This window comes from Arachis ipaensis, chromosome B3 (assembly GCF_059453495.1).
Source record: "Arachis ipaensis isolate K30076 ecotype BB chromosome B3, ASM5945349v1, whole genome shotgun sequence".
Taxonomy (NCBI): domain Eukaryota; kingdom Viridiplantae; phylum Streptophyta; class Magnoliopsida; order Fabales; family Fabaceae; genus Arachis; species Arachis ipaensis.
The window spans coordinates 70,560,031-70,573,976 of record NC_142438.1 but is presented as its reverse complement, the minus strand read 5'-3'; the positions used below and the strand labels follow the sequence as shown (position 1 = coordinate 70,573,976).

General features: G+C 40.4%; 1 protein-coding gene and 1 non-coding gene across 2 annotated transcripts in view; one reads left to right on the top strand and one right to left on the bottom strand.

Moving 5' to 3' along the window:
* LOC148571048 (uncharacterized) overlaps positions 1-13,946 on the top strand; it is a 121,721-nt gene that overhangs the window by 20,317 nt on the left and 87,458 nt on the right. The window lies entirely within an intron of this gene.
* LOC148571052 (small nucleolar RNA R71) lies at positions 3,675-3,782 on the bottom strand. Its single transcript, XR_015907845.1, has one exon. It is a non-coding gene; the product is annotated as a small nucleolar RNA R71 (small nucleolar RNA).

The following is a 13,946-nucleotide window of genomic DNA, read 5'->3' as shown; positions in this document are numbered from 1 at the left end:
AGTGATGAGCGGATAATTTATACGCTTTTTGGCATTATTTTTAGTATGTTTTTAGTATATTTTTATTAGTTTTTATTTAAAAATCACTCTTCTGGACTTTACTATGAGTTTGTGTATTTTTCTGTGATTTTAGATATTTTCTGGCTGAAATTGAGGGACCTGAGCAAAAATCTGATTCAGAGGCTGAAAAAGGACCGCAGATGCTGTTGGATTCTGACCTCTCTGCACTCAAAGTGAATTTTCTGGAGCTACAGAATCCCAATTGGCGCGCTCTCAATTGCGTTGAAAAGTAGACATCCTGGGCTTTTCAGCAATATATAATAGTCCATACTTTGCCCGCGATTTGATGGCCCAAACAGGCGTTCCAAGTCAGCTCAAGAATTCTGGCGTTTAACTCCAAAACTGGCACAAAAGCTGGAGTTAAACGCCCAAACATGCACAAAAGCTGGCGTTTAACTCCAAGAAAAGTCTCTACACATGGAAGCTTCAATGCTCAGCCCAAGCACACACCAAGTGGGCCCGGAAGAAGATTTCTGCATTAATTACTGATTTCTGTAAACCCTAGGCTACTAGTTCTCTATAAATAGGACATTTTGCTATTGTATTTTCATCTTTGATAAGTCTTATGCTATCTTAGACACGTTTGGGGGCTGGCCTCACGGCCATGCCTAGACCTTGTTCTTATGTATTTTCAATGGTGGAGTTTCTACACACCATAAATTAAGGTGTGGAGCTCTGCTGTTCTTCATGAATTAATACAAGTACTATTGTTTTTCTATTCAACTCAAGTCTATTTCTTCTCCAAGATATTCATTCGTTCTTCAAATTGATGAATGTGATGATCCGTGACACTCATCATCATTCTCACCTATGAACATGTGCCTGACAACCACCTCTGTTCTACTAGCAATGGCTTGAATGCGTATCTCTTGGGTTTCTAATCTAAGATTGGAACCTTCGTGGTATAGGCTAGAATTATTGGTGGCCATTCTTGAGATCCGGAACGTCTAAACCTTGTCTGTGGTATTCTGGGTAGGATTTGGGAAGGGATGACTGTGACGAGCTTCAAACTCGCGATTGTGGGGCGTGTGACAGACGCAAAAGGATCAATGGATCCTATTCCGACATGATCGAGAACCGACAGCTGATTAGCCGATGTTGTGACAGAGCATCAGGACCATTTTCACTAAGAGGACGGGATGTAGCCATGACAACGGTGATGTCCAACATAAAGCTTGCCATGGAAAGGAGTATGAATGATTGGAAGAAGGCAATAGGAAAGCAGAGGTTCAAGGGGAACAAAGCATCTTCATACGCTTATCTGAAATCCACCAATGAATAACATAAGTATCTCTATCTTTATTTTATGTTTATTTTCATCACCTTAAACTCCATAACCATTTGAATCCGCCTGACTGAGATTTACAAGATGACCATAGCTTGCTTCAAGCCGACAATCTCCGTGGGATCGACCCTTACTCACGTAAGGTTTATTACTTGGATGACCCAGTGCACTTGCTGGTTAATTGTGCGGAATTGTGACAAAGTGTGATTCATGTTTGAGAGCTCCAAGTCCTTTGGCGCCATTGTTGATGATCACAATTTTGTGCACCAAGTTTTTGGCGCCGTTGCCGGGGATTGTTCGAGTTTGGACAACTGACGGTTCATCTTATTGCTTAGATTAGGTATCTTTTCTTCAGAATTTTTAAGAATGAATTCTAGAGTTTCAAGGTGATGTTCCCACTATCACAAAAGCTGATTGATTCTCATCAATTTAGCTATTGAATGTAATGTCCTGCTGAAGCTTGGCCAAACATGTCTAATCCTTTTTAGACTGAAGCTTTAGACTAACATTGCATGATTCCTGGAATTCTCATTAAAAGTTTTGATCCTCTTTATTTTCTTTTCTATATAGTTTTCGAAAAAAATACAAAAAAAATTTTTAAAACCATAAAAATCAAAAATATTTTATGTTTCTTGTTTGAGTCTAGTATCAATTTTTAAGTTTGGTGTCAATTGCATGACTTTCTTCTTGCATTTTTCGAATTTATACATATTGTTCTTCATTGATCTTCAAGTTGTTCTTGATGATTTCAGTGCTCTGATCTTTAAATTCTCTTGTTTTGTGTGTTTTGTTGTTTCTCATATGCATTCTCAATTTGTTAGTGTCTCTTATATGAAAATTTTTAAGTTTGGTGTCTTACATGCATTGTTTATTTGATCTTAGTTGCATTTTTATTGATTCCCATCATAAAAAATTCAAAAATATTTTTTAAAACTATGCCTTTTCAAGTCAATAATACAGAGAATTGAAGATTCAGAACATTCAGCAGAAGAATCAAACAGAAAAAGCCGGGCATTCAAAACGCCCACTGAAGAAGAAAAACTGGCATTTAAACGCCAGCCAGGGTACCTGGTTGGGCGTTTAACGCCAGGATGACACTAGAGGGAAGATTTTGTTTTTAATTCACATTTTTTTCAAGTTTTCATAATTTTTCAAAATCAAATCTTTTTCAAATCATATCTTTTCAATCATATCTCTTTCAAAATCAATTTCTTTCCATTTTATATTTATTTTTACTATTTTCAAAAATCCTTGCTTCAATTCAAGATTTACTTCAAAAATTTTCAAGTTGTTACTTGCCTATTAAGAAAGGATCAAATTTTAAATTTTAAAATCATATCTTTTAATTTCTTGTTAGTTAAGTAATCAACTTTAGTTTTAAAACTTTCTCTTTTTAATTTGATTTTCAATCATATCTTCTCAATCATATCTTTTCAATCACACCCTTTTTCAAAATTAATTTTCAATCATATCTTTTTAATTTCTGATTTCAAAATCTTTTTCAAAAATCACTTGATTTCTTTCTCAATCTTAGTTTTCGAAAACCAATTACCAAATTTTCAAAATCTCTTACTTTAATTTCGAAAATTTCTTCCCCTCTTCTCACATCCTTCTATTTAAGGGACTAAGACTCCTCATCAAAGTGCAATTCGAACTCTGTCCCTCTTGATAAGTTTGAATTCCCTCTTCTCCACCTCCTCCTTCTATTCTTCTTTTCTTCTGATACTTCAAGGAATCTCTATACTGTGACATAGATGATTCCATACTTTCTTGTTCTCTTCTCTTTCATATGAGCAGGAGCAAAGATAAAAGCATTCTTATTGAAGCTGATCCTGAACCTGAAAGGACCTTGAAGAGAAAGCTAAGAGAAACCAAAACACAACTCTCTCTAGAGGGCCTAACAGAGCTCTTCAAAGAAGAAGAAACCATGGCAGCCGAAAACAACAATGCCAACAATGCAAGGAAGGTGCTTGGTGACTTTATTGCACCTACTCCCGACTTCTATGGGAGAAGCATCTCAATCCCTGCCATTGGAGCAAACAACTTTGAGCTTAAGCCTCAATTAGTTTCTCTAATGCAACAGAATTGCAAGTTTCATGGACTTCCATTGGAAGATCCTCATCAGTTCTTAGCTAAGTTCTTGCAAATCTGTGACACTGTCAAGACCAATGGGGTTGACCCTGAAGTCTACAGACTTATGTTCTTTCCTTTTGCTGTAAGAGACAGAGCTATAACATGGTTGGATTCACAACCTAAGGAAAGCCTGAACTCTTGGGAAAAGCTAGTCAATGCCTTCTTGGCAAAGTTCTTTCCACCTCAAAAATTGAGTAAGCTTAGAGTGAAAGTCCAAACCTTTAGACAGAAGGATGGTGAATCCCTCTATGAAGCTTGGGAAAGATACAAGCAACTGATCAGAAGATGCCCTTCTGACATGCTTTCAGAATGGAGCATCATAGGTATTTTCTATGATGGTCTGTCTGAACTATCCAAGATGTCATTGGATAGCTCTGCTGGAGGATCTCTTCATCTGAAGAAGACGCCTGCAGAAGCTCAAGAACTCATTGAAATGGTTGCAAATAACCAATTCATGTACACCTTTGAAAGGAATCCTGTGAATAATGGGACAACTCAGAAGAAAGGAGTTCTTGAGATTGATACTCTGAATGCCATATTGGCTCAGAACAAGATATTGACTCAACAAGTCAATATGATCTCTCAAAGTCTGTCTGGAATGCAAGGAGCAACAGGCAGTACTAAGGAAGCATCTTCTGAAGAAGAAGCTTATGATCCTGAGAACCCTGCAATGGAAGAGGTGAATTACATGGAAGAACCCTATGGAAACACCTATAATCCCTCATGGAGAAATCATCCAAATCTCTCATGGAAGGATCAACAAAGACCTTAACAAGGTTTCAACAAAAATAATGGTGGCAGAAACAGGTTTAGCAATAGCAAGCCTTTTTCATCATCTTCTCAGCAACAGACAGAGAATTCTAAGCAAAGCCACTCTGACTTACCAACCATTGTCTCTAATCTAATCAAAACCACTCAAAGTTTCATGACTGAAACAAGGTCCTCCATTAGAAATTTGGAGGCACAATTGGGTCAGCTGAGTAAGAAAATTACTGAACTCCCTCCTAGTACTCTCCCAAGCAATACAGAAGAGAATCCAAAAAGAGAGTGCAAGGCCATAACCACATCTCATATGACCGAACATGGAGAGGAGGAAGAGGCAGTGATTCCCACTGAGGAAGACCTCAATGGACGCCCACTGACCTCCATGGAGTTCCCTAAAGAGGAACCATGGGAATCTGAGGCTCACGCTGAGACCATAGAGATTCCATTAAATTTACTTTTGCCATTCATGAGCTCTAATGAGTATTCTTCCTCTGAAGAGGATGAAGATGTTACTGAAGAGCAAGTTGCTAAGTATCTTGGAGCAATCATGAAGCTGAATGCCAAGTTGTTTGGTAATGAGACTTGGGAAGATGAACCTCCATTGCTCATCAAAGAACTGGATGACTTGACTAGACAGAGATTACCTCAAAAGAGACAGGACCCTGGAAAGTTCTCAATCCCTTGTACCATAGGCACCATGACCTTTGAGAAGGCTTTGTGTGACCTAGGGTCAAGCATAAACCTTATGCCTCTCTCTGTAATAGAGAAGCTAGGGATCATTAAGGTACAAGCTGCAAGAATCTCACTGGAGATGGCAGACAATTCAAAAAAACTGGCTTATGGACTTGTAGAGGATGTCTTGGTAAAGGTTGAAGACCATTGCATCCCTGCTGATTTCATAATCCTAGAAACTGGGAAGTGTATGGATGAATCCATCATCCTTGGCAGACCCTTCCTAGCCACAGCAAAGGCTGTGATTGATGTTGACAGAGGAGAATTGATCATTCAAGTGAATAAAGACTCCCTTGTGTTTAAAGCTCAAGGATATCCCTCTGTAACCATGGAGAGGAAGCATGAAGAGCTTCTCTCAATACAGAGTCAAACAGAGCCCCCACATTCAAACTCTAAGTTTGGTGTTGGGAGGCCAAAACCAAACTTTAAGTTTGGTGTTGAACCCCCACATTCAAACTCTAAGTTTGGTGTTGGGAGGTTCCAACATTGCTCTGAACATCTGTGAGGCTCCATGAGAGCGCACTGCCAAGCTATTGACATTAAAGAAGCGCTTGTTGGGAGGCAACCCAATCGTTACTATTCTATGATAATTTTCTATTTTCTATTTTATGTTTTCTGTAGGTTGATGATGATGTGAAGTCACAAAAATAATTGAAAAAGCAAAAACAAAGTGAAAAACAGAATGAAAAATAGAACACCCTAGAGGAGACAGTTACTGGCGTTTAAACACTAGTAAAGGTAGCAGAATGGGCGTTAAACGCCCAGTCTGGCACCATTCTAGGCGTTTAACGCCAGAAATGGGCACCAGACTGGCGTTTAACGCCAAGAATGGGCAAGAAGCTGGCGTTAAACGCCAGAAATGGGCAGCAGCCTGGCGTTTAACGCCAGGATTGGCAGAAAGGGGCATTTTGTACGCCACTTGGTGCAGGGATGAGATATCCTTGACACCTCAGGATCTGTGGACCCCACAGGATCCCTACCTACCCCACCACTCTCTCTCTTCTTCACCTATTCACCAATCACCTCAATACCTCTTCCCCAAAAAACCCCTCACCTATCAAATCCCACCATTCTCTTCACCACTGACATCCATCCTTCATAAAACCCCACCTACCTCACCATCCAAATTCAAACCACTTTCCTTCCCAAACCCACCCTCTATAGCCGAACCATACACACCCCTCTCACTCCTATATAAACCCATCTTCACTCCTTCATTTTCACACAACCTAAACACCACTTCTCCCCCTTGGCCAAAACACAAAGCCCACTCCATCTCATCTACTTCTTCTTCCTCTACTCTCTTCTTTCTTCTTTTGCTCGAGGACGAGCAACCTTCTAAGTTTGGTGTGGTAAAAGCTAAAGCTTTTTGTTTTTTTATAACCATTTATGGCACCAAAAGCCGGAGAAACCTCTAGAAAGAGGAAAGGGAAGGCAAAAGCTTTCACCTCTGAGTCATGGGAGATGGAGAGATTCCTCTCAAGGGTGCATCAAGACCACTTCTATGAAGTTATGGCCAAGAAGAAATTGATCCCCGAGGTCACTTTCAAACTCAAAAAGAATGAGTATCTGGAGATCCGACATGAGATCCGAAGAAGAGGTTGGAAAGTTCTCACCAACCCCATTCAACAAGTCGGAATCTTAATGGTTCAAGAGTTCTATGCCATTGCATGGATCACCAAGAACCATGATCAAAGTGTGAACCTGGACCCCAATAATTGGCTTACAATGGTCCGAGGGAAATACTTGGATTTTAGTCCGGAAAATGTAAGATTGGCATTCAACTTGCCCATGATGCAAGAAGATGTACACCCATACACAAGAAGGGTCAACTTTGATCAAAGGTTGGACCAAGTCCTCATGGACATCTGTGAAGAGGGCGCTCAATGGAAGAGAGATTCAAGAGGGAAGCCAGTTCAACTAAGAAGGCATGACCTCAAGCCCGTGGCTAGGGGATGGTTGGAGTTCATCCGACGCTCAGTCATTCCTACTAGCAACCGGTCTGAAGTTACTATAGACCAGGCTATCATGATTCATAGCATCATGATTAGAGAGGAAGTAGAAGTTCATGAGGTTATATCCCATGAACTCTACAAGGTGGCGGACAAGTCCTCTCCTTTGGCAAGGTTAGCCTTCCCTCATCTCATTTGTCACCTTTGCAATTCGGTTGGAATTAACATAGAGGGAGACATTCTCATTGATGAGGACAAGCCCATCACTAAGAAAAGGATGGAGCAAGTGAGAGAACCTCACCAAGAGCACGAGAAAACTCCTCATCATGAAATCCCTGAGATGCCTTAAGGGATGCATTTTCCTCCACAAAACTATTGGGAGCAAATCAATACCTCCCTAGGAGAATTAAGTTCCAACATGGGACAACTAAAGGTGGAGCACTAAGAGCATTCCATCCTCCTCCATGAAATTAGAGAAGATCAAAGAACTATGAGAGAGGAGCAACAAAGGCAAGGAAGAGACATTGAGGAGCTCAAGCACTCCATAAGATCTTCAAGAGGAAGAACAAGCCGCCATCACTAAGGTGGACCCGTTCTTTAACTTCCTTGTTCTTTATTTTCCTGTTTTCGAAAATTATGCTTTATGTTTATCTATGTTTGTGTCTTTATTACATGATCATTAGTGTCTATGCCTTAAAGCTATGAAAATGAATCCATCACCTTTCTTAAATGAAAAATGTTTTTAATTGAAAAAGAAAAAGAAGTGCATGAATTTCAAATTTTAAAACAGTTTAATTATTTTGATGTGGTGGCAATACTATTGTTTTTCTGAATGAATGCTTGAACAGTGCATATTTTTTAATTTGATTGTTTATGAATGTTAAAATTGTTGGCTCTTGAAAGAATGAAAGGAAAAAAGAGAAATGTTATCTGATGATCTGAAAAATCATAAAATTGATTCTTGAAGCAAGAAAAAGCAGTGAAAAGCTTGCAAAAAAAAAAAGCAAGCAGAAAAAGCCAATACCCCTTTAAACCAAAAGGCAAGGGTGATAAAAAGGATCCAAGGCTTTGAGCATTAGTGGATAGGAGGGCCCACAGGAATAAAATCCTGGCCTAAGCGGCTAAACCAAGCTGTCCCTAACCATGTGCTTGTGGCGTGAAGGTGTCAAGTGAAAACTTGAGACTGAGCGGTTAAAGTCGAGGTCCAAAGCAAAAAGAAGAGTGTGCTTAAGAACCCTGGACACCACTAATTGGGGACTCTAGCAAAGCTGAGTCACAATCTGAAAAGGTTCACCCAGTTATGTGTCTGTGGCATTTATGTATCCGGTGGTAATACTGGAAAACAAAGTGCTTAGGGCCACGGCCAAGACTCATAAAGTAGCTGTGTTCAAGAATCAACATACTTAACTAGGAGAGTCAGTAACACTATCTGGATTCTGAGTTCCTATAGATGCCAATCATTCTGAACTTCAAAGGATAAAGTGAGATGCCAAAACTGTTCAGAGGCAAAAAGCTAAAAGCCCCATTCATCTAATTAATAATGATCTTCATAGATGTTTTTGGAATTCATTGTATATTCTCTTCTTTTTATCCTATTTGATTTTCAGTTGCTTGGGGACAAGCAACAATTTAAGTTTGGTGTTGTGATGAGCGGATAATTTATACGCTTTTTGGCATTGTTTTTAGTATGTTTTTAGTATATTTTAATTAGTTTTTATTATATTTTTATTAGTTTTTATTTAAAAATCACTCTTCTTGACTTTACTATGAGTTTGTGTGTTTTTCTGTGATTTCAGGTATTTTCTGGCTGAAATTGAGGGGCCTGAGCAAAAATCTGATTCAGAGGCTGAAAAAGGACTGCAGATGCTGTTGGATTCTGACTTCCCTGCACTCAAAGTGGATTTTCTGGAGCTACAGAAGCCCAATTGGCGAGCTCTCAATTGCGTTAGAAAGTAGACATCCTGGGCTTTCCAGCGATATATAATATTCCATACTTTGCCCGAGATTTGATGGCCCAAACAGGCGTTCTCAAGAATTCTGGTGTTTAACTCCAAAACTGGCACAAAAGCTGGAGTTAAACGCCCAAACTGGCACAAAAGCTGGCGTTTAACTCCAAAAAAAGTCTCTACACATGAAAGCTTCAATTCTCAGCCCAAGCACACACCAAGTGGGCCCGGAAGAAGATTTCTGCATTAATTACTGATTTCTGTAAACCCTAGGCTACTAGTTCTCTATAAATAGGACCTTTTGCTATTGTATTTTCATCTTTGATAAGTCTTATGCTATCTTAGACACGTTTGGGGTCTGGCCTCATGGCCATGCCTAGACCTTGTTCTTATGTATTTTTAACGGTAGAGTTTCTACACACCATAGATTAAGGTGTGGAGCTCTGCTGTTCTTCATGAATTAATACAAGTACTATTGTTTTTCTATCAACTCAAGTCTATTTCTTCTCCAAGATATTCATTCGTTCTTCAACTTGATGAATGTGATGATCCGTGACACTCATCATCATTCTCACCTATGAACATGTGCCTGACAACCACCTCTGTTCTACTAGCAATGGCTTGAATGCGTATCTCTTGAGTTTCTAATCTATGATTGGAACCTTCGTGGTATAGGCTAGAATTATTGGCGGCCATTCCTGAGATCCAGAATGTCTAAACCTTGTCTGTGGTATTCTGAGTAGGATCTGGGAATGGATGACTGTGACGAGCTTCAAACTCGCGATTGTGGGGCGTGTGACAGACGCAAAAGGATCAATGGATCCTATTCCGACATGATCGAGAACCGACAGCTGATTAGCTGATGTTGTGACAGAGCATCAGAACCATTTTCACTGAGAGGACGGGATGTAGCCATTGACAACGGTGATGCCCAACATAAAGCTTGCCATGGAAAGGAGTATGAATGATTGGAAGAAGGCAATAGAAAAGCAGAGGTTCAAGGGGAACAAAGCATCTTCATATGCTTATCTGAAATCCACCAATGAATTACATAAGTATCTCTATCTTTATTTTATGTTTATTTTCATCACCTTAAACTCCATAACCATTTGAATCCGCCTGACTGAGATTTACAAGATGACCATAGCTTGCTTCAAGCCGACAATCTCCGTGGGATCGACCCTTACTCACGTAAGGTTTATTACTTGGACGACCCAGTGCACTTGCTGGTTAGTTGTGCGAAATTGTAACAAAGTGTGATTCACGTTTGAGAGCTCCAAGTCCTTTGGTTCCATTGTTGATGATCACAATTTCGTGCACCAAAAAGCATAATTTGCTGAGGCATCTCATCCTTCCTGGATATATTACCAAATTTCTGGAATGGGAAACAGGATCTACAAAATTCAGCGGTGTCTCTAAAAAGAGTAGGCCACCAGAATCCACAGTCTAAGATTTTTCTGGCAGCTCTTTGAGGGCCAAAATGTCCTCCACTCTCAGATGAGTGACAGGCCTCTAAGATGGACTGGAATTTTGATTGAGGCACACACCGTCTAATTACCTGGTCAGCGCCACATCTCCATAAATATGGGTCATCCCATATATAATATTTAGACTCACTTTACAGCTTGTCTCTTTGATGCTTAGAAAAGTTTGGAGGAAAGGTACGGCTAACTAAATAATTAGCTACAGGTGCATACCAAGGGACTATCTCAGATACTGCTTGCAGGTTATCAAATGGAAAATTATCAGCTATAGGAGTGGGATCATCTGTAATGTGCTCAAGGCGACTCAAGTGGTCTGCCACTAAATTCTAGTTACCACTCCTATCCTTAATTTCTAAATCAAATTCTTGTAATAGCAGTGTCCAACGTATAAGCCTTGGTTTAGACTCCTTTTTAGATAATAGATACTTTAGAGCTGCGTGGTCTGAATACACTACTACCTTCGTACCAAGTAAATAGGCTCGGAATTTATCCAGAGCAAAAAAAATAGCAAGAAGCTCTTTCTCAGTAGTAGTATAATTAGACTGAGCGGCATCTAAAGTTTTAGACGCATAAGCAATAACAAAGGGGTCCTTACCTTCACGCTGAGCCAGTGCTGCTCCTACTGCATGGTTGGAAGCATCACACATAATCTCAAATGGTTGGCTTCAGTCTGGTCCTCTTACAATTGGGGCTTGAGTCAGTGCGGTCTTCAGCTTATCAAACGCTTGTTTGCAATTTTCACTGAACTCGAACTCAATGTCTTTCTGCAGTAATCTGGATAAGGGAAGTGCTACCCTACTGAAGTCCTTTATGAATCTCCTGTAAAAACCTGCATGGCCAAGAAAAGAATGGACCTCCCTCACAGAAGAGGGGTAAGGTAAAGTAGAAATAACATCCACCTTTGCTGGGTCTACAGAAATGCCAGTATTAGACACAACATGTCCTAGTATAATTCCTTGTTTAACCATAAAGTGACATTTTTCAAAATTTAGCACAAGGTTTGTATTGACACATCTATCCAATACTCTAGATAATCCATCTAAGCAAAGGCTAAAAGAATCGCCGTATACACTAAAATCATCCATAAAGACTTCCATACAGTCCTCAATAAGATCAGAAAAAAGACTCATCATGCACCTTTGGAAAGTAGCTGGTGCATTGCACAAGCCAAAGGGCATTCTCTTGTAAGCATAAGTCCCAAAAGGACATGTAAAAGTGGTCTTTTCCTGATCCTCAGGAGCTATATGAATCTGGAAATAACCTGTGTAACCATCTAAAAAGTAATAATGTGATTTACCTGACAGGCGATCCAGCATTTGATCAATGAATGGAAGAGGATAGTGATCCTTACGGGTTGCTTGGTTGAGGCGTCTGTAGTCAATGCAGACCCTCCAGGCGTTCTGAACTCTGGTTGTCAGGAGCTCTCCATGCTCATTCTTCACTGCAGTGACTCCAGACTTCTTTGGCACTACTTGTACTGGGCTCACCCATTCACTGTCTGAGATGGGATAGATGATATCTGCCTCTAATAGTCTGGTCACTTCCTTCTTGACAACCTCTAGGATAGTGGGGTTCAGTCTTCTCTGTGGTTGACGGACAGGTCTTGCTCCCTCTTCTAAAAATATTCTATGCTCACAGATTTGAGGGTTGATGCCCACTATGCCTGCCAAACTCCAACCAATTGCCTTCTTGTGCCTCCTCAGCACACCAAGTAGCTGTTCTTCCTGTTGGGAAGTGAGCTCCCTTGCAATGATAACCAGAAACTTCTACCCGTCTTCAAGGTAAGCATATTTGAGGTGTGGAGAAAGGGGTTTTAATTCTAACTTCTGATCATGTTCAGGCTCTGGATTGTCTGGAGCTGGTAACAGTGGTAAGGCACTGTCATTGTCCTCTGAGAATGACCCCACACTTGGACCTTGTCTTGTGTGCTTCTCTTCAATTTCTCTTGGTGAACTTCAGCCACGGTTTCATCTATAATGTCACACTGGAGGATAGAATGATCCTCCGGAGGATGCTTCATAACTCCATTCAGATTGAAGATCAATACTCGGCCATCTATTTCAAAAGAGTATGTTCCTGAGAAAGCATCTAATTTAAACTTTGAGGTCTTCAGGAATGGTCTTCTGAGTAGGATTGATGATGGCTTATCTGAGGCATTCTGAGGCATCTCCAAGATATAAAAATCAATGGGAAACGTGAGTCCTTTAATGCCCACTAATACGTCTTCAGCAACTCTAGCCACTGTAATAATGCTCTTATCTGCTAACACAAAACGAGCTGCCGACCTTTTTAAGGGAGGGAGCCTCAAAATATCATATATAGACAAAGGCATTATACTTACACATGCTCCTAAATCACACATACAATCAGAAAATACTACACCACCTATAGTACAATTAACCATGCAAGGACCTGAGTCACTACACTTTTCAGGTAAACCTCCCATTAAAGCAGATATGGAACTTCCTAAGGAAATAGTTTCTAATTCATTAATTTTGTCTTTATGGATACATAGATCTTTTAGAAACTTTGCATACTTAGGTACCTATTGAATGACATCAAAAAGGGGAACAGTTACCTCAACCTTTTTAAATATCTCTACCATTTTGGGATCAGGTTCCAGCTGCTTCCTGGGCTTCCTTGCAAGTTGTGGAAATAGAATGGGAGTGGTGTCTTCTACAGTGTCTGCGCCATTTGGTGCCTCCTCCTGTGGTTGCACTTCTTCTTCTTCAGCCGTGTCCTGTATGTCCTCTTCTTCTTCAACATCTTTTATTTCCACTACCTCTTCAGCTGAGGTGTATTCTGGTGGGCTTGGCTCCTCCTGATTCCCCTCCTGTAGTGTGGTTCCGGACCTCAGGGTGATAGCATTGATACCACCCTTGGGATTGGGTAATGGTTGAGAGGGGATTCCACTGGAGCTCGAAGGTTGATTATTAGAGTTAGTCATTGATCCAATCTGGGAGACAAGAGCCTGCAGGGTAGCAGTCAGACCATTTAAAGTGGCATTAATGTTGTTTTCCATGGTCTGGTGTCTCCGCTCAATAGATTGTAGTAAGTCATCATTGGCAGATGAAGAAGGATAAGTAAATTGAGAGGTTTGCTGTTGGGTATTCTGTGGTCCTTGGGGTTGCCTCAGTTGAGGTGCTCTGTAAGGCTGATTTTGATTCAGATTTTGATTCTGATTTTACTGCCTGTTGTTGTTATTATTCCACCTCTGAAATCCCTGATTATCTCTGCCTCCTCTATTATTGTTGTCCCTCTAATTCTGGTTAGAATTGTCCTGCCATCCATGGTTGTAATTGCCACCTTGATTGTACCCTTGGTTGGGGCGGTCATAGAAGTTATGAGTGGCTGCCACGGTGTTGTCTTCCTGCTGGAGCTGCGGACACTCATCAGTATAATGGCTATAATCTGCACAGATTCCGCAGACTCTTTGTGGGACTAACTTTTGATTTTGTTATGCTGGAGAAGGTTGAGCTTGCTGAACTTGTTGTTGATTCAATTGCATTTGCTTCAGCAAGTTAGTCATTTCACAGATACTCTGAGTTAGAGCAGCAGTCTCTCTGCTAGAGGATACTTCTGCAACAGC